General features: G+C 42.3%; 1 protein-coding gene across 4 annotated transcripts in view; it reads left to right on the top strand.

Moving 5' to 3' along the window:
* The window catches only part of NCK2 (NCK adaptor protein 2), a 151,708-nt gene that overhangs the window by 55,495 nt on the left and 75,576 nt on the right, over positions 1-20,637 (top strand). The gene's annotated exons all lie outside the window — the stretch shown is intronic.

Here is a 20,637-nt window from a genome sequence, read left to right as displayed (position 1 = left end):
GCAGCCTCCTGGGCTGCTTGGGGTTGCTCCATGTTCCGCTCTCGTGCCCAGAGCCCGGGACATCGCCACCCAAGGCAAGGGGCTGCTGTGCTTCGGGTCCTTCCAGCCGGGCCCTCCCCTGGCGGGGGCCCCACATTTCAAAGACCGTGGTCCCGTTAGGAGGAAGTGGAATTTGGGGACGGGGGTTTTGGAGTTAGGGAATCTTTGCTTCCAGGCTGGTGGTTGGATCTGGGCCTTTTCAGTGGACAGAGGTGGGTCTGTTCATTTGTTTGATTTGGTGTGTTTCTGACATAATCCTCTGTAAACTCACATAGATATTTCTAATTCAAAATTAGAAGTACTAGCTATCTCACTTCTTTGTTTTTTGTTTTTTTTTTTTAAGATTTTATTTACTTATTCATGAGAGACAGAGAGAGAGAGAGAGAGAGAGAGAGAGAGAGAGAGAGAGGCAGAGGGAAAAGCAGGCTCCATGCAGTAAGCCTGAAGTGGGATTTGATCCCGGGACTCCAGGATCACGCCCTGGGCTGAAGGCAGGCACTAAACCCCTGAGCCACCCAGGGATCTCCAACTTATGTGGTTTTATATTTGTATCGTTTTTGTCTTATGCTGAAAATTTCATCCCTAGGAACATTGGCATGAACATTTATTTACTTGATTATCTTATTTATCGACAACACATGTTTAGAGTAACTACCAACATTTTTACCAACCATGTGAGTAGTGGAAACAGCAGAAGATGTCTTTGTCCTTAGAGTTTATCCTACTAAAGAAATAGAGTCAAATTACCATGTTTCTAAGTCTTTTGGAATAATTTTTCTTTCTGTTCATGCCACCAACTCAATATGTAATTTAGCTAATTGGTTTCCATTTGCTTTTTGATATTTAGGACTTAAAAAAAAGTTAACATTGGCTTTTAGTTATGTAAACCATGTAGATGGTTCCAGAGCTAGAGGAAGTGTGCTCAGAGAAGTCTCGTTCTGGGTCTTGAGGCTCTTTTCTCTCCAGCCCTTTTCATTGCTGTTTGTAAAAGGATGACTTTTTCCTTCCCCCTATTACCTATTGCTTTTTAATGCAAGCACAGACATATATTCATCATACAATTCACAGTTGTGTATTTGTTTTTAATATTTCTCATTTTCTTAAATAAGCAATAGCATACATCACCCACTTCTCCCAAACTAGAGTTGAGAGGTTGTCTTCTAATTATATGGCATACTATGACTTAGTTAATCATGACACTGAGTTTAACTGAATGTGCCTACTTATTCAGTGATTTTGGAAGGGGTAATTATAGCAACTGCCATCTAAATATTTTAATCACATTCTGAAATAGTTAGAAAATACATGAATATTCCTTCTTATTTTTGCTGTTTAAAAACAACAGCACCACTGCCACTTGGTCTATTTAATTTACATATATTCTAGTTCAGTGGTTCTCAGCACGGTGATATCGTCCCTCAGGGGACATTTGGCAATGTCTTCAGTGTCTGGAGACATTTTTGATTGTCACCACCCCAGGGAGGATGGGGATTGATGCTAAACCATCCTACGGTGCTCCGGAGGACTTTGCAACAAAGATTGATCTGCCCCCACATGTCACTGTGCCACTGGTGAGAAATGCTCTATTTCAGTAGTGCTTCTGAGAGCTTGTGTCACCTTACTCATCCTCCCTTTCTCTTTTCTAGCTCTTCTTCTTGAATAGATATGTCTAGGACTTTAGGAAAACAAAAGTCAGTTTTTAAAAATTTTATTTTTTAAAAGATTTTATTTATTCATGAGAGTCACAGAGAGAGAGAGAGGCAGAGACAGAGGGAGAAGCAGGCTCCCTGTAAGGAGCCCGATGTGGGACTTGATCCCAGGACCCTGGAATCACACCCTGAGCCAAAGACAGACAAACTCAACCGCTGAGCCACCCAGGGGCCCCCAGAAGTCATTTAAAATGAAAAGACATGAGGGGCACAAGAGGCTCCTGGGTGATTCAGTTGGTTAGGTATCTGAGTCTTAGTTTTGGCTCAGGTCATAATCTCAGGGTCTTAATTAAGACCCAGCCTTGTGTGGGGCTCTGTGCTCAGTGGGGAATCTGCTTGAGATTCTGTCCCTCTGCCCCCCCATAAGTATATAAACAAACAAACTTAAAAAAAAAAGACAAGACGTGAGAATATTAATGACATGTACCTGACAAGGCTTGTATAAAGAAATATAACTTAGTACTTGAAAGCTCTAGTTTAGTTTTCTCTGGTATAAATCATATGTGTAACCAAGTATTTTGGGGGATGGCAGGTGTAGGCATGTGGAACACCAACCAAGTGTTTGAAAGTGATCGAAGTTGAGATTTTGGTGAGGTGACAGTGTACTGGGCACTGTGGGTTCTAGGTTGGTCTTGCCGTACTATCCATTTATGAAAGATTGTTGTCTGGGGCACCTGGGTGGCTCAGTTAATTAAGCACCTGCCTTTGGCTCCTGTCTTGACTTCAGGGTCCTGGGATTGAGCCCTGAGTTGGGCTCCCTGCTCAGCGGGAAGTCTGCTTCTTCTCCCTCTGTCCCTTACCCTGTTCATGCTCTGTCACTCTCTCAATAAAAATAATATCTTAAAAAAAGATTGTCATTCAAAGGCACAGTGGGGTAATTTGCACTTGGTTGTTCCCAGAGAGGGCCTGGAGTCAGAGCACAGGGTGTAGGGGCCTTTTGATGTTTTGATGTTGAAAGTGGACATTGTCCAGTCCTTGATGGTTTCAGAGCCTTGTCCACCTTTTGCCTTTGGCGATGAAGAGTATCCAGGAGTTTAGTGTTATTCCAGGAGTTCCTAATATCACTGTTCTTTCCCCTTAACACTTCCCCACTTTTGTATCCCATAAATTAAATGATTTGTGTGTGTGTGTGTGGGGGGGGGAACACATCAGTATTACTCCTTGACACAAGTAAATATGATACAAATTCGATTCCGGGAAAGCAAATATATATCACTAGAATAGCTAAGACATTAACAATGACAGTTCACAGGTTTGGCAGCCCTCTTAGGAGTTGGTTTTCTAGGATAAATTTTATTAACATTTTACCTGTGAGCTTTAACACTTCTTTGTGAACGTGGATTTCGATGCTCCTGGCAGGTGTGAAAGAGTGTTTGGATTGTTAGGAGGGTGGTCTTTCAGAAATAAATTGAGTCATCAAACTCCTTTTTGGTTTTAACTTTGTGGCCCGAAAATAAAAACGCTTATTATCCTTTTTAGGCCTTTGACTCCCATCCTATACCACTAACCCTTCTCTGTCTGCATCTTTGGCCCCCACAGGAGAAAAGCTGACATTGATTTATAAGCCTTTTTCCTTTGCTAAATTCAGAACCTTACAAAATACCCCTATTTCAGCCTTCCTACTAGTTTTTAGGGGGCAGCCCTTAAATATTGATAGGGTTCTGAAGCTTGGGTCAATTTTTTTCCCCCTGCACAGAAATAAAAAAAGATTTTGTGCTATTCTGAGTGTTGAGTGTTGCACTCACAGTTCTAGAGCATGAATGAAGGTACCACCAGCATATAAGTCCGTGTTGTTCGATGTAAAGGGCAAAAGATGGTTTGCATCTTCGAAGGAAGAAAAGTTGGCGTGCTTGAGCAGCAAGCTACCAGTCTGCGTGGGCAAGTGGAAGGAAGTCTTTAAATAGTCCTGTGCACACTGCAGGAAACCACGCACAGGACAGGGGCTTGAGGATTTAAGGACTTCGGGGTCGGTGGGGAGGGAGTTTAGCGTGGGTCTTGTTAGGGTTCCTGCCAGGCCCTTGGGAGAGGGGTACATAGTCACAGTCAGTAAGTCCTTGGGTTTGCAGCAACTCCCAACCAAGATGAAATGCATTATGATTCTCCCATAGTTAGAATGAGGGAGCTGCAGCCAGCAGCTGGGGTTTTGTAACCCCAGTTAAAACAAAGCACCTTATATTGTGGATGCCAATCAGCCTCTGCCTCTCCGTGGAAGCAGGATGCTTCTAGAAAACAAAACCAGTTCATAAATTTGGCACTGAGAACTCTGAGCACTTTGGTGTAGACTCATTAATTTATGGTTTCATAACTTTTTTAAAGCTACTGGCACTAACTGCAGATTTTTAAAGAGTTTAATCATCCTAAGGAAGGTCTGACTGGAGGATGACTAGCTGCATTAATCTGATTCAGTTCATTTCCGAAGAGAACAAAATTATAACTACATTTTCGTTAATTTACGGGTGTGATCCATCTATTTCAGGGTGAATATTAAATTATTTCCCAGCTCCAGAAGATGTGTTGTTGAACATAAGTATCTATAGGATTTAGTATTCTGTGAAAGGAGTAGGCGTTAAGGTTAGCTTGTTGTAAGATTTGTTTTCTATCTGCTATCATTTTGTTGAAAGAAGTTTTTATTTGAGAGAGTAATACATAGGAAAACAAACAAATCCCAAACAAGCAAAAGGCAGCTGAAATCTAACATGGAGGGAAGCCCACCTCCTATCCCAGGCGCCAGATGGCCTCACCAGCTCACCAGAGGCAAGGTTTATGGTTTCTTGTATGTCCACAACGTTTTGAAAGTATCTAAATAATAGGTACTCAACTCATTAGTTTCCCTCTGTCCCCCCCCCCCATTTCCATCTTATAATATAAATTTCATTATTACTTTTAAAAATAAGTAAAACCATTAAATAGTACATTTTAATTGGTGAATTTTTATGGTGTGTGAATTATATCTCAATTTAATAGAAAGTTACCTTAGAGTTTGGAGACTGATTTTAGAGGGAAGAAATGAAGGGTGAAATGCTTTCATCTTCATATCATCAGATACAAATAGTGAGGTTCCTCAGAGATCCCTGTAGCTTGGATTAAAAACATATTTTTATGGGTTATTTCAATGGAGAAGCCTGTAGTGAGCTCACCAAGGTTACTGATAATTAAGTTCAAATGGGTCATGAATTTCAATATAATGAGAATAAACTGCCGGGATATACTTGAGGCAGCTTAACTAGGCAGCCAAGTGGTAGTTAAGTTTCTTTACAGACAAATGCATTTGGGGAAAATAATCTGAAGTGTTCTTACCATATTTTTCTGAATTAACTATCAATTTTTGAACTCTTTCCTATTTAGAACTTAGAGACATTCCTCGTGAATAATACTTTGTATGCAGATGTAATATATTTTACTGTTTACCTAGTGATGGACATTTAGGCTGTGGCTCTTTTGATACATCTTACCCAATTGCTTGCTTTTCACAGAGTTGTGCAATTTTGCGTTTTTGTCAACTGTGCACAAGCATACTTGCTTCCCTGTAGCCTCACCCATGTGCCATTTTATCACACGAAAATAAAGAAAGTCTTCACTTTTCTTTTGAAACACACTTTAGCTTACCAAAAATTACAAAAATGGCACAAAAAATTTCTGTATACTCTTCATTCAGCTTTCTCAAATGTTAACATTTAAATAACCATAAGACAGTGGGCAAAATGGGAAGTTCACATTGACACCGAGTTGTTACCATATATTCTGTTCTCTGACAGTCTGATAGAAGCAAGATGGTATCTTCATATGACTTTATTTTATTGAAGTCCAGCATTTATCTGAAAGCAAGATGTTTTCCTACCCAGTTTCCTTGCCTTTTTCTTGATTTGCTGGTCTTCTAAGCAGTTTTAAAGAGATCTCCCCAAATCAGGAAGAGTAGGTATTGGTCTGTGTCACGAAAAGCAAAAATCTCTTTTCTTTTTATTTGTCTTTTGAATTTGCCTGGGGTGTATTTTGCCATGTTAAAAAAAAAAGTTTTTATTTTTATGTAGATGAATTCAAACATATTTTGTGGTTTCTGGATTTCTAGTTGTAGATTTAAAAAAGTTTTTCCTTCAAGGTTATAAAGAATTTCTTCCATATGTCCTTGTATACTTTTATTTTTTCATGGTAAACCTTAGATGCATTTGGAATTCAGCCTGTTGTAGGATGTGAAGTGTGGCTCCATCTTCTTCCAGATGACTACCAAAGTATCCCATCACTGTTTATTGAGAAGGCTTGTCTTTCCTGCAGTGACTAGAGCTAGCACCCTTTATGATCTACTAAATTCCCAGAAGCAGTTGGGTCTATTTCTATGTTCCTGTTTGCTAGTTGCAATATATGCCATGCCAAACTGGAAGAGATGAGTTTTTTGAAAACTTTCTCTTATCTTAAATAAACAAAACAAAATAGCATTCTGTGAAAGTCTCTAAAAAGCTAATTACTGTGCTTGCATATTAGTAAATGAGACAGCAGAGGCCCAAAGATCACCGAGTTGTTTTGGCCTTGGGTAGAAGGCAGATGGTACCTTCTATTGTGTCCAGAAGTGGGTAAAATAATAATCCATTGCAAGAAGGCATCTTGATGATCCTTACCTGGCAGGCCCTTCTGTAGTCTCACCAGCTGTGTTCTTGGATGTGGGAGACAGGTTAAGGATGAACGGGGAGAATTGTGATTGAAAATAGTTAATGACTTTTTTTTTTTAAAGAGAGAGAGGGAAAGCATAGGAGTTCCTTGAAGAGCTTTCCTGGATAAGTTTAGCTTCTGGTCTTTGGGAAATCTGTATCATTTAGAACCACGGTGCTCCTAGGACATAGTTAAGCCTCTCTTTCCACCAGTGTTTGACAGAGATCATAACCAGTTCCTCCCTTAGCACACGCTCCTTTGGAAGGGGATTCAGTGTAGGTTTCTGCTCAGGTGCACTATTGAGTCAGGCTGTCCTTGGTTTCCAGCTCCAGGGGCAGCATGCACAAGGTCAAGGGCAAGGTCTCTCAGGTTAGCGGACTCCAAATTGTCTCAGCACCTGTGCACTCAGAGATCCTCAGTGCATCCCCTAACTCCTCTGCTGCACAGGGGGTCAATGGAGCATCCTGGTGTCAGCAGTGAATGTGATAATGTAGGACAAGTGCTCAGCCTAGTGTGTGACACCCAGTAAACACCGAGTAAAGGATTACTGTTGCACTGGTCTGTTTCCGTTCCTTGTTAGTGGGGAAACTCCGAGGCATGCAGTTCCTGGATTTGCAAGCTGTGGGAAGATAGGATATGATTCTGGAGTAAATGAGAGAGTGGCATGTACATGTGTGAGTAGCACATGGCAGGCCGAACCCCAGGTGAGGTCAAGTGAGCCTTAACATTCGAAGGTCTAGAGCAAGAGGATGCCCTTTCTGCCCTTGGTCTGCCTGAGAGAGGGACCCAGAGTGGAGGCGTGGTGCCTGGTGTCATATATGACCAGTAGCAGGAACGGGATGCATCAACTTTCATGTATGTATTGGTTGCTGTTTTTTGGCAAAAAGAATTATCCTCAAAACAGAGAGTACACAACAAATATCGCTGAGAAGGAATTAAAGCTCTCAAAGAGATAAGTTCATCTGGGAGGAGAGTACTTGGCCGTGTTGCGTTCCTACACCGAGGTTCCAATGAAGTATGCGCGCTCACAGGTGGACAGCAGAATCCCTGTGGATATTCTTGGCGTGGCCTTGAAGGAGAGAACGACCAGGAGGCTACAGATTGCAAATGTTCTAATTTTCTAAATGGAAACAAAAAAAGCAGAATCAGGAAAGGGACCTTTAAACAGATTACAGAATGGAGATGAAAGCTGGCAACGGGGAGCCTGTCGGCATCTCTTCTCCCTGATGCTGTGTGGCTGGATGTCAGCAGGGTGTCTGGATAAAGTCAGACCCACTTACGTCTTTAGTGTTAACATACCTTCTCCCCTGGGGCCCTCCCCTCGGACCCTGGTCACTGTAGAGGAGCCTTTCTGGGACATTGTCTTCTTGAGGATTGGTCTGTGGTCACCTGCTCTGTTCCCCCAAATCCGATCCGCTGACCAGTGCCTTGACTTCCTGTAGCATCTTGCGCACATCAGACATGGCTGGGGGACAGTCGTGTGGTTTTTACATTCAGAGTCTGTTTCCACAAGAAAGAAAGGGTGCACAACATCAGCAGAAAGAAGAGGAGACAACCTGAGGGACAGGGCACATGAGACAGAGATACTTTGTCACACTCAGTGGCGTGGAGGGGAGTGGCTCATGGCACAGAGGAACGGTAGGAAGTGCCAGGACCAAAGGAGAGAAAGGACATTTCTCAACTCCATCTGTCATCCTCTCATCTCCCAGTTGGCTCAGCTTATCTCCTCTGATACCAGCTGCTAGGATTGTTCGTGGTGTTCTCTGGCTGGCCCAATTCAGAGGTTGGGGGTTAGGGGCAGGATGGTCCCCAGTTCGCTCCCCCGCTATGAGGAGGGGCATTTCAGTGTCTCGTAAGGGGAACAAAGTGGTGTTTTCTCTGAGTGCCTACTACGTACCTGGAGTGTTGCTGGGTGCTTGTTATGCTGTTTAGTATGTACAAAACATCTGTAAGGTAATCCTATCTCTCTATCCTCTATAGATGAGAAAACTTAAGCTTTAGACACAGTAAGCCATCTGGCCGAAAGAGCCAAGAAGGAGTGGAGCTTATATTTCATTCCAAAGCCGAAGCTCCTTGACCAAATCGGGTAGCAGGCCTTTCTCCTTTCCTATTGGACTATTATGCAGATTAGTGATCTTTGGGGGTCCATCCCACAGAATGTGTGAACTGCCAGCTTGACCTTCCCTGGGGTCAGGGGAAGTAGCTCTTTGGAGGGCCATACCCACAGAACGTGTGGACTGCCGGCTTGACCTTCCCTGGGGTCAGGGGAAGTAGCTCTTTGGAGGGCCATACCCACAGAGTGTGTGGACTGCCAGCTTGACCTTCCCCGGGGTTAAGGGAAGTAGCTCTTTGGAGGGCCATACCCACAGAACGTGTGGACTGCCAGCTTGATCTTCCCTGGGGTCAGGGGAAGTAGCTCTTTGGAGGGCTGTACCCACAGAGTATGTGGACTGCCAGCTTGATCTTCCCCGGGGTCAGGAAGTAGCTCTTTGGAGGGCCATACCCGCAGAACGTGTGGACTGCTAGCTTGACCTTCCCTGAGTTCAGGTCTCAGATGTGTATGTCCTTGGCCATGATCTGTGCCAGAGCATGGTTGTAAGCTTGTGTTTCAAATTTTCAGATGGTAATCGGATGGAGTGATTGAGATCGTCCATGACTGAATTAGAATCTAGAACACTTGCAGAGCTGGAACTGAAAACTGGCATGCTGAGGTGGAACAAGAGGATTAGTGAGGTAGCAGATGCCACTCAGAATATACCTGCTGGGGCTACGGTGTGGGTGTGATGCTGCCCGAGAAGCCTGGCAGGGTCAGGCATGGTTACTCTGCAAGGTAGCCCAGCACTTCCCTTTCCCACGTGACTTCCTCATCTCAGTTTGCGTGTCTCTTACAGAGGTGATTGATAATGATTGGTAGCATCCAGAATCCACATTTTGGCTCTCCCAGTGTCTCTTGTATGTGCCTCATGGGGCAAAGCATAATCTGCCTTGTATGTTGTGTGTCTAGGACCTGGCACAGTACTGGTAGGGGTTCAAAATATACTTGTTGGATGAATTAACATGAAGTCTGTCTAGAAGTGAGGATGGTGTTGGGATGGTAGGTTTCAGAGCACCTCAGCATTGTTCCAGTGAGGAAGGTTTTGCTTGGAGAAGAGACTCCTAAGAGACACCGTAGTGAGATGAGACTTACTTTCTCTTCCACCAAAAATTATTTTTTACCTAAAGCTATTATATGTATGTTATATACATACATACATACACACACATATACTCAATTTGCTTGTCTCCTTAGAATTTTATTTTAAAGCAAATATTTTGAATAGCAGACATCTGTTTTAGAAGGTGCCTAGCACAGTTCAGGCGATTTTTTTTTTTTTTTAAATAGGTGAGTTTTCTTGTTGCAAATGAAATAAAGAAGCACTGCTGTGTCATCTCTTATTTGACTTTGGTCCATGACCAGACCCAGTTCCTTAGGAAGGACAGCATCTGTGCTGTGCCTTATTTATGTACAGTGTTTGCACATAGCAGATGTGCAACACATTTTCATTGAGTAAGTGTGACTTTGATTCTCCTAGCGAGGTGACTGGTACTGCCTCCAAGGAAACCGAGGCTTGGGGTGAAGTAGCAGCCTCAGCATCCTATAGTTAGTAAGACGTAGAGTGGGAATTGGCATCTAGTTTAAAACAAAGTCCTTGCATCCTTTACATCATGCACAGAGGCATGGCAAACTTCATTACCTGGATTAATTTTCTTTCAGATAACCCTTTATTCAAATATTTAGGATTAAGAGATTAAGAGAATAGGGCTTCTTGAACTGGCCTTTTATACTTTCTGTTCTTTTCTCTATGGTAGTGGTTTTTACCTGGAGCTGGCGTTTTAAACGCCTAGAAGCTTTCATAAACTGTAGATACTCTAATTCAGTAGGTCTCAGGTGGGATCTGTTTGGAATGAATTGGCAAGCCAGGACCCTTTGTATTTCTGGAGCATGGCTAGAACGCTCAAGATTTGAGCTATTGTGCATAAGCTGAAGATACTGTGTACTCTGCAGAGTTTTAAAAGTAATAGATTGTAAGGTGAAGGAGAACTTGAACTCATGAGCTGAGTCTGTTTTGTTCCTCAGCCACTCAAAAGGTTTGGCTTTGCTTGCATGTTTTAATGGGACAAATCACAGCATAGAGGCAGTTGTGAATTTCAGAGTTTATTAATTTCAAGACATACTCCATAAGGGGTTGGTTGAATAAAATGGTGAATTCAGAGAAAGTTTGAAATCTCTTCCTGACTCTCTTTCCTCTGTACACAAAATTGCATTGTGGAGTGGAAGGTTGTCATTTCATAATGTGTGTAAATGAAGGGATCAAGCTTTTTTTTTTTTTTTTTTTTTGATACTCCCACTGGGTGCGGATTATCTGAGAAGACCTGGCAAACCAAGGAAATGGGCTTGACTTTCTGCCAGGTGGTCATTGAAATGTTTTTTTTTTTTTCTTTGTGCCCAGTTGAAAGGCTGGGCATGTAGATTTTCACGCTCTCGTCTGGTTTCAGCCTTGGAAGTGCTTACACAGCTAATCTGGCATTTGTGATTATTTCCACTTCCAGCTCACCAGGAGGCTCTTTGGGGATATTCAGACAGAAATGACTTAATTGGATTTCAGCCCACACACAGTATTTGAATGGCTTTATGGATGGCATTAATTGGGCAGCTGCCATAGGAAGTCATATATATATATTTTTTGAGCTCTAGAATTTCAAAGTACTCTTTGATTCATACCCTCTCATTGGTTCATTGGTAATTTATTTAACAAATGAGAATCTCAGGAAAAAAATAATTTAGAGCAATACAATCAAATATGGTTTATAAGTAGAACCATCATTTGGTTTTGGCATAGTTATGTCATTTTCTGTATTTAAAGCTCTGTGTTGACCGTTATACTCTGGCTCATGGACAGTTGTATAAGGGATTCAGGGTCGCTTGGTTTGCAATTTGGGAGGAGAGGATTCTGGGCCAGATGGCACTGAATGCTGTAGGGTATTAGACAATTGCAACAGATCTTACAAATATAATTAAAGAAGTGAAAGTTTATTGGATGATAAATGTCTGATATTATCATTTTACTGAGCGCCTGCCATGTGGCCAAGCCATATGGACCTCAGCATGTGGAGGTCCCTTCCTGGAGGCTCTTCCGGTCTAGATAGCCTTTAAATAGGGGAGTTTATGATTATATAAGAATGGTTTCTATAGGAATGTCTTCCATTCTTATAGAATGTCCCCCAAAAGGGAACTGTTTGAGTTCATTTCTGAAAAATGAGCTGATTTAGCTGGACAATGACTTTGGGAAGCTGGAGCGATAAAGTTACCTCAATATGGGGGAAGAAATAGTATACATAAGTCACAGAATTGTGAAAGCATCTGGCATTTGGGGAAAATGTGGGTGAAACATACTCTCACTGTTGTAGGAATATTTAAAAGTAGCTAAGTATACTTTCAGAATACAGTAGTATTAAAATTTCTATTAATTTGGAATAATCATAAATTTGTTCTCTACAGGTTAAACTTTATTAACTATTAGCCCTTTAAAAATATTTATTATTTTTGAGAGAGAGAGAGAGAGAGAGAGCACGAGCAGAGGGAGAGGCTGAGGGAGAAGTAGGTTCCCAGCTGAGCAAGGAGCCTGTTGTGGGCTTGACTCCAGGAACCCGGGATCATGACCTGAGTCCAAGGCAGACACAACCTACTGAGACACCTAGGCGCCCAGACCTTTTTTGTTGTTGGGAAAACTTAACTTAGTTTCCTTTTCATTCCATATTTTATGAAATTCTATGGACTACATTTAAGGGATACTATAATATCTATATGAACATCACCTCTACTTAAAAGTGGGGAAAACAAGTTTATTTAGTATTCATCAGAAGTAAAATAGGATAATATGCAGTGAAATGTTTTTCCCTGCAGTTTCTTAGTAGCAAATTCATTCTGTGGGAGGCTTCTCAGTTACCAGTAATTTACAAAATTAAAACAAACAACCTTCCCACAAAATCTTTCTCCAGAACTTAATTGTTCTCTGTGCTTCCAGGGACTTCTCAGATGCCAAAGGTCATGGACAGTTCCCAGTCTTTTTTAAGTCATTACCTTCATCAGGTAGCAGTAAAAACCATGCCCCTCACCCTCATATTGACAGTCCTGTTTGGATTTCTTAAAAGCCCGATGATGTGACCTTGAACAAAGATAGGGTCTTGCATAAACACTTCAAATCCCTGAAATACTGAAGTCGGCCTCCGTACATGTAGCTCATTCACTCGGGATGCAGCAATTTAATCCTGAGTTAATTAGAACCCAGGCCCTCACCTGAACAGCTCTCTCTGGATGTTTTTGTCTCGTGATGCCCACGCATATCAGCTGCAGGCTTGGAGGATTTGTTGTTCTCCTAAAATTAATGTGTGGTGCTAAAACAATGCCGAGGTGTTGAACTTGACAGTTTCTAATTTGATTCTGGGCTTAGATTTTTATATAAAACAATTGAAATGTTCCTTGTAGGGAAAAAAAAGGACTCTTGTTTTGGAGAAATACAGGGGCAGTATTTTCAATAGGGTAGTTTGGTGGCATGAATGCCTTTCTGGGGTTGTGTAAGAATGTCCATCAGTGAAACCATGACACCTTGAGCCACTGTTCAGGACCCATCTGCTCCACAGATGATTTTTCTTTTTAAACCAATTTCTTAAAACCCAGCAGAACATCTCATTCAATGCTTAGACTTTTTTTTTTTTTAACTTTTAGTCTCAAATATTAGATACCTATTCTCAGTTGAAGAAGTGGAGTGGCACCTTTTCTTTCTGCAGGGGCCAGAAATGGAGGGGAAGCGTCATACCCTTGATCCCAGGGAGGATCATGTGTAAAAATGGGACCAGCAGAAAGGATAAAAGCGGAGAACTGCACTGATACATTAGTACCAATTTGTTTTGTTATTTACTGAATCATTGATTCATTGGGTTGCTATCTGGTACCAAGTATGGGGTCAGCGCTGAATCTCTGCCCTTGAGAAAGTCTTCTCCCATCAGATGAGTCCCTTGTGCTAACTGCCCATTCACTGGAAATGCCGGGGTGGAGGAACATGTAAAACAGCATCAGGGAGATGAAATTTACAACGTCCAGAATGCTGGATACTTATTCTACGGGACAAATGCCCCAATTTCTTCAACAAATCATTCTTCAAATAAAATAGATTAAAAGTGACTTAAAAGACATACAAGACATTGTAATTTATGGACATTATTTGGATCCTGAGTCAAATAAATCAGCTATAAAATGACACTTACAAGAAACTTGGGAGAATTAGAACACTAAATAAGAGGTTTATATTAAGGAATTAATGATTATTTTAGGTGTAATAATGGAGTTGTACTTATCTGTTGGTGATACACACTGAAGTATGTGCAGAGAAAATAATTTTTCTATGGGATTTGCTTTAAAATCACTTAGAGTTGGGACCGGGTGATTGGCTATAGGTCCATAAATGCCAAGGTTGAATGTTAAGGTACCTGGGGAGACATATCCTGGTTATTTTTGTCAATGGTTAAATATCTATGTTAAAATACAAAGTATAATGATGATGGTACAGTGTGGTGAATGCTGCAATAAGACTTTGCACTGAGGAGGAAAGGAAGCATGTTCTGTGTAGACGTGTGTTCTGTGTCTCTTTGTAGGAGAATCGGGAGTGTGTTCCCAGAGGTAGCAGTATTTAAACTGGATTTTAAAGAAAGTATGAAAACTGGAGAATCTGTTCTTTTGTGCCCGGAAGGAAGGAGGCAAGGAGATGGTCTGTGGATTTTCTGGTGGACTGGTTACTGGCTGGTTCCTTCCATTCGTTCATTCCTGCATTCATTTAGGGCATATTTTTCAGGTTCCTGTTGTATGTGGTGAGAATTCATGGGTTGACAGTCTGGTGAAGGAGATGGTAAATTGGTTTGCTGAGGCTTCCATAACAAAACACCACAGACTGGGGAATAAAACAACAGAAATTTATTTTCTCACAGTTCTGAAAGCTGGAAGTCCAAGATGGAGGTGCTGGCCCATTTGGTTTCTCCTGAGGCTTCTCTTTTTGTCTTGTCGATGGCTGCCATCTTGCTGCCTTCTAACATGGCCGTCTCCCTGTGCTTGCACATCCCTCGTGTTTCTTCCTCTTCTTATAAGGACACCAGTTTTATTGGATTAGCACCAGTCGGCATTTAACCTAATGACCTCATTGAAGATCCCATCTCTAAATTCTGTTACATTCTGAGGTACTGGGGTTTAGGACTTTAACATATGAATTGGGGGAGTTGGATAAAATTCAAACCCAGAGGGAGAGTGTTTAACTGACCCTGGAGGCATCTAGAAACTCTTCCCAGAGGAGGTGCCTGGAATCTCTTGAAAGAGGGTAGGATCTCACCCCCTTGCTGAGTGCTGGGGTCAGGATGGGAGGGAGCCAAGAGTTTACTGGGAGTTCCCAAAGATGAGGTGAAGGTGGGAGAGAGCTTTGCAGATCAAGAGGGTGAGCAGCCATTATAGCAATGGGGATCTGAATGGCAGCACCAAGAAGGATGGTGAGGACTGGTTTAGTGCCTGGTGGGGCATGGATGAGAGGGAGGGAAAGAGCCTTTGCCCTAGGGTGACCAGACTATGCTTCTCAGAAGACCAGGCAGTGAAGAGAATCAAGAAAGTAAGACACAGTTGTAAACATGTTACAGAAAAGAATAAAGTTAATAGTAAAATCATACTTTTCATCCCTGTTTCTACTCCACCAACAGCCTGTGCTTGGCCTTGCCTCCTTTTTAAGATTCTACCAAAAAAAAAAAAAAAAAAAAAAAAGTGAAATGTTAGTGTGTGTACACACATGCCAGTGAGCGCGAGAGTGAAGAGGCGGGGGGTTGGGAGAGAGAAAGAGGATTTGCTCACCCCTACCCTATCTGTTGCCCTTGGCTTTTCCCTCATTCTTCCAATCCTTTATTCCCAAAAGGTAAGGGATATGAACTTCAGCAAAATAATCAAAGTAATTCTTACACATATTCATAGTTAAATCTTTTGAATCACTGAGCGTACTTGAATTATCTCAATGAGATTTTGGAACCTATGTGTGTATCTGCCTGCCGTTCGTTCGTTCATTCCTTCCTTCCTTCTTTCCTTCTTTTTAAACAAAAGAGGGGTTTACGCAAGTTTTATTCAGTAGTGCATCTTAGCATTTACTTTTGTCAGTATGCATTTTATTGGCATTGTAACTACCTGAACAACAGCTAAACCCCATGTCATGAAGGATGCTAGCGAGCCTTCTAAACCTGTTACACCCATACCTCATTTTGTTGTGCTTGACTCATACTGGGTTTCGTACAAATTGAAAGGTGTGCGGCAACCCTATTGGTGCCAATTATCCAACGGCATTTGCTCACTTCGTGTCTTTGTGTCACATTTTGGTGAGACTTGCAGTATTTCCAACTCTTGCGTTATGATCACATTTGTTATGGTGATCTGGGATCAGTGATCATGACTCACTGAGAGCTCAGAAGATGGTTAGCATTTTTAACCAATAAAGTATTTTTTAATTAAGACATGTACCTTGTTTTTTGAGACCTAATGTTATTGCACACTTGATAGACTGCATTCTAGTGTAAACATACCTTTAAATGCACTGGAAAGCCAAAAGATTCATGACTTTCTTTTTTGCAATATTCACTTTATTGCAGTGATCTGGACCTGGAGTCACCGTATTTCCAAGCTATACTCATATATGTAATTAGATTGTCTCATTATGGCATTGAGATGTATAGCCAGGCTTCTGCTGATTTCGAAAACTGATTTGGACTAGTGGGAAGATCTTAAGAGTAACATCTTATCAGACCTTTTGGAGAGTGGAGTATTGTTGTATTGAAGAGGCTACCATCAACTTTATAAACAAAAGTCTTTACAAACCATCAGAAATGGCATTACTAATCACATTCCTATCTATCAGAATTTTTCGGCAGCGGACTGTAAAATTTAAATTCATATTAAAATTTACATTAGGACTTTTTTGTCATGGTGTTTTAGATAAGCTTTAATAATTTTTTTGGTACCGCATCATCAATTTTTGATAATTCTTAAAGCCATTTGCATGTCAAAGCTGCAGAATTGGGGCGGAGGAACCCTTGTCATGGAGGAGGAAACAGGCACAGAGTCACACAGGGCGTTTGGCTCGCTGAACTGGGCCTGGAACCCCGTTCTCCTGATCCGTGGCCTCATACCATTTTTTCTGGTCTCTCTATATGTGGTTGACCTCACTGCCTATAGTTTTGTTCTTTTCCTCAGTCCCGGAAGGCAGAAATCTCTGTCATTTTAGAACATAGGAACCTCAGAGCTGAAAATCTCACCATTTACTCTCTTCCCCAAACACCTGCCTTAGCCACATGTGATGTCTCTTGGAGGCTGTTCAGAGATTTATAAATCAGTCCTTTTTTATTTTTTTCTATTTTCATTAACCAACTTTTAGTTAATAGATATAATTGAGAATCAGCATTACTATCTATCTATCTATCTATCTATTTATTTATTTATTTATTTATTTATTTATTTATTTATTTATTTTTTAGCATTACCATTTAGAACTGGTAGAAATCTAGCCCACTGCAGAGGAACTTGGTATTTGTCCTGCTCAGGACTGTTTCATCTTGAGTAAAAAATCCTCATTTCGTGGGACTTTCTGAAATTTGGAAACTAGCTTACAGCCTTCGGTGCTCTCTGGGCCCTGACTGGGAACCACAGCACGTGGTGTCAGGCCACATGGGAAGAAACCAGGCTTGAACTTTAGCCAGGCCATTCAAGGAGACCTGTGTGTAGCTTTGTTCAGCGTCTGAAACTAGCACTTTCCCACCGGAATAAAGTGTTCCACCAAGTAGTTCAGGAGGAATGAAATCTAGCTAGTTCTGCCAGAAGTCAACAAGGCAGCCCAGCCCCGTGTTGTTCTGGTCAGGCAATGGCCCTGCGTGTTCATTCTGCCCTGGATATCCACAGAGGCCGTGGTGGGGCTACGTGCTCTGAAGGGGGTCTTGTGGGGACAACGAGGAGGGAAAGAAAGGAAGAGATGACACTGGGGCATTTGTGAGCCTAGAGGCCTAGGATGGTCATGTGGGTGTTTTGTTTTCTTTAAAGAATTTATTTATTCATTCATGAGAGAGGCAGAAAGAGAGAGGCAAAGAGACATAGGCAGAGGGAGAAAGAGGCTCCATGTAGGGAACCCGATGCAGGACTCAATACTAGGACTCTGGGGTCACAACCTGAGCCAAAGGCAGATGCTCAACCACTGAGCCACCCAAGGGCCCCCGTTTTTTACTTTTGAAATAAAAGAAAAAAAGACACTACCTATGGATTAGGGGTTGGAGGGGGGTTCTCTCGGTGTGCTTGGCATATGTAAGATTAGGTTATAGTGCATGCCTGATGTGGCCTGTGCGTCTTCAGGTTGTGTCAGTACCCAACCCAGTCAGATGATGTTTTCCAGTAATTCTGTTTTTGCTGCTTTAACATCTAAGAGAAACCGTTCCTTTAAAAATAAAGTGTCTTATGCCTTCATGGCTTGTTTCCTTGCTGCAGCATTATGCTGTCCTTCCCCTACTTGAGGGGCTGAAGCCGGCTTCCCAGGGTAGCAGGTACTCCAGACAGGTGGCAACCACAGACAATATTTGCCTGAGTCTCAAGGTTTGACCTGCTAGTGGCCATCTTTTTTTTAAGAAGAAAAATGAAGGCTGGGCTTTGAAACCAGACTGGGGTAAGTTCAGATTCTGGCTATGGGGCATCTGGTGGTTTAGTTTCTGAGCTGAATGGTAAGATTTATCTCAGAGTTGCTGTGAGGGTGGAGCAAAGTGCAGTGTCTCACTGGGACCACCATCAGCTCTTCTCCCTGCCTGTTACTCTACTCTGTGAATCCAGGAGAAGGAGAGGCAGTATGACCTGAGCACCCAAGGCACTGAGCCTTTGGGAGATTTGAGTTATCCGGGAACATCACCCAACATAAAGTGGGTAGAGCTATAGTGTCTGGCACTAGCTGATGGGCCATCAGCAGAACTGGCACACACCCTTATTACCCCTTAATGACTCCTCTGGAGTGAAACGCATCAGTGACAGACGTAATCACATCACCACGGGGTCTCCTTGCAGACTAAGGTGCCCAGGAAGCTGCCTGGGACCTCCCAGAGGATGCATCTGGTGCTGCAGCAGGCACTGGAAGTTTCAAGTTCAACTGAGATAGCCACTTGGGGCATCTTAGTGCTTAGGCCCTGGCCCCAGGACCTGTAGCGCTCCCAGATTTGCAGGGTGCCATGGAGGCCCTCGAGCCCAGAGCATGCCCTCACAGCTAAAGCAAATGCTGCAGCCAGCCACCCCTAAAAGATGGGGAGGAGCCCCCAGTTGTGGCTTGAGTGTTTCAAGACATAGTTGAAGAAAATGTCAGCGTTACAGAGAATTCAGATAATCCCGTGGATTTCGCAATGATAAAATTTTGTGGTTATTAGAGGTCTACAGTAATGCAGGGAAGGAGATCTATTTGGCAATAGTGTTAATTCCTTTTTAGTCCTACCTCTCCTCTTATTTCTAAAGGTGGAAGCATAGGGAGCTAGTGGATAAATATTTTCAAAAACAAACATAGACCCGTTTCGTACCCTTGCATCTGCCGAAGTGCACAGCGTAGACCATCCTTGAGTGAATTCTTGGGTGAGAGCCTTCTGCACTCCAGCTGACCTTGTACCTAGTAGTGTTTGCGGTCTGAGGTGGTTTTTGCACAAGAGTGTCTGCTTTCCTGGTGAGTTTAGATCTTCTTTGTTTTTTAATTATTTTTACTTTTTTTTTTTTTTTTTTGAGAGAGAGAAAACAAGTGGGGGGAGGGGCAGAGGGAAAAGCAGACCCCTCAGAGCGGGGGAGCCCCATGCAGGACTCAATCCCAAGACGCCAGGATCATGACCTGAGCCACCCAGGTGCTGGAGTTTAGATCTTTGTACTTAAGATCTGATTTGAAATGTTTGTCCTTAACAGAGGTTTTGAGTATGCCTATAACTCCACTACATTAAACATGGGCAGTAGGCAGGCTATGTTTAACCCCCAGGCTGGACAAATTTTGATCCTTCTGTTTATTTCCACTTGAGGTGTATGCTTAGTCCATTGAGAGTTTGTCCACAAAATGCTTTTCTCCAAGCAAACACCTCATTGTTGTGCTTAAATCCTAGACAGCCACGGGCATGTTTAAATGAACATAAAATCGTCTCCCTTTGATTGGAGCTCCTCTATCAGTTCAAATTCTGCTCTGTTTCATCCGGCTTTTCCACCTTGCCCACTACTCTCAGTATCAAAGGACTGGGCTTCCAGATCCACCCATTGTCCTTTAGCTCTGGGCTAGTAAATAAGTTGCTGTGGCATCAAGCTTACCATTGCTGTGGTTGGTCTAGAATTTGGGAAGCCTGTGTTCCTAAGTAAAGCCTGTTAAGGAAAACCCTTCACCTCCCTGAGAAAGTTAACTCATGAAAAAAGTGGGTGTTAGTAACACTCGTAGAAGGTTATTGTGAGAATTTAAAAATCTCACTGGTGAGAGAACCCGGTGGGTCCAGAGGGAAGGCCCATATGCAGGTAGCTCCGGTAGCTGCATGGACACCCCCAAACAGTGCTCTAGGGGGATCCAACTCCAGGAAAATTCACTTTTCAATTAAAATTTTAAAAGTCCAGCTTATACTCCTGAAAATACTAATATGGAAGTGGTATTTGTGGGCATGGCTGTGTTTATTAGTTGGTGGCTTTCTTCAGTAGGTGCATAAAATGAAATAAGAATATATGGTCAGGAACTGAGTCCAGACACCAAAACTTCTATTTCTGGAAACCCTGTCATTTTATTGTAAACATTTAGCAGAGAGAGGGCTGTAATTATCCTAGTACACATTTACTGTCTTGCCCCAGTCTAGTCTTCCTGTTGTGTTTGGGTATAACCTTTCCCCTGCATTAGGTCGTGTATTTTTTAAAAGTCATGCAGCCTTTGGATCTCCTGGGTGGCTCAGTCCATTAAACATCTGACTCTTGGTTTTGGCTTGGGTCTGGATCTCAGGCTTGGGAGATCAAGCCCCTCATTGGGTTCCACACTCAGCGTAGAGTCTGCTTGAGACTTTCTCTCCCTTTGCCCCTGTCCCCCTTTCTCTCTCTCTCTCTCTGTCAAATAGATAAATCTTTGGAAAAAAAAAAAAAAAAGTCATGCAGCCTTTAAAATAATGCTAGGAATGC

This window comes from Canis lupus, chromosome 11, assembly GCF_048164855.1.
Source record: "Canis lupus baileyi chromosome 11, mCanLup2.hap1, whole genome shotgun sequence".
NCBI classification, from domain to species: Eukaryota; Metazoa; Chordata; class Mammalia; order Carnivora; family Canidae; genus Canis; species Canis lupus.
This window is presented reverse-complemented; position numbering and strand designations above follow the sequence as displayed.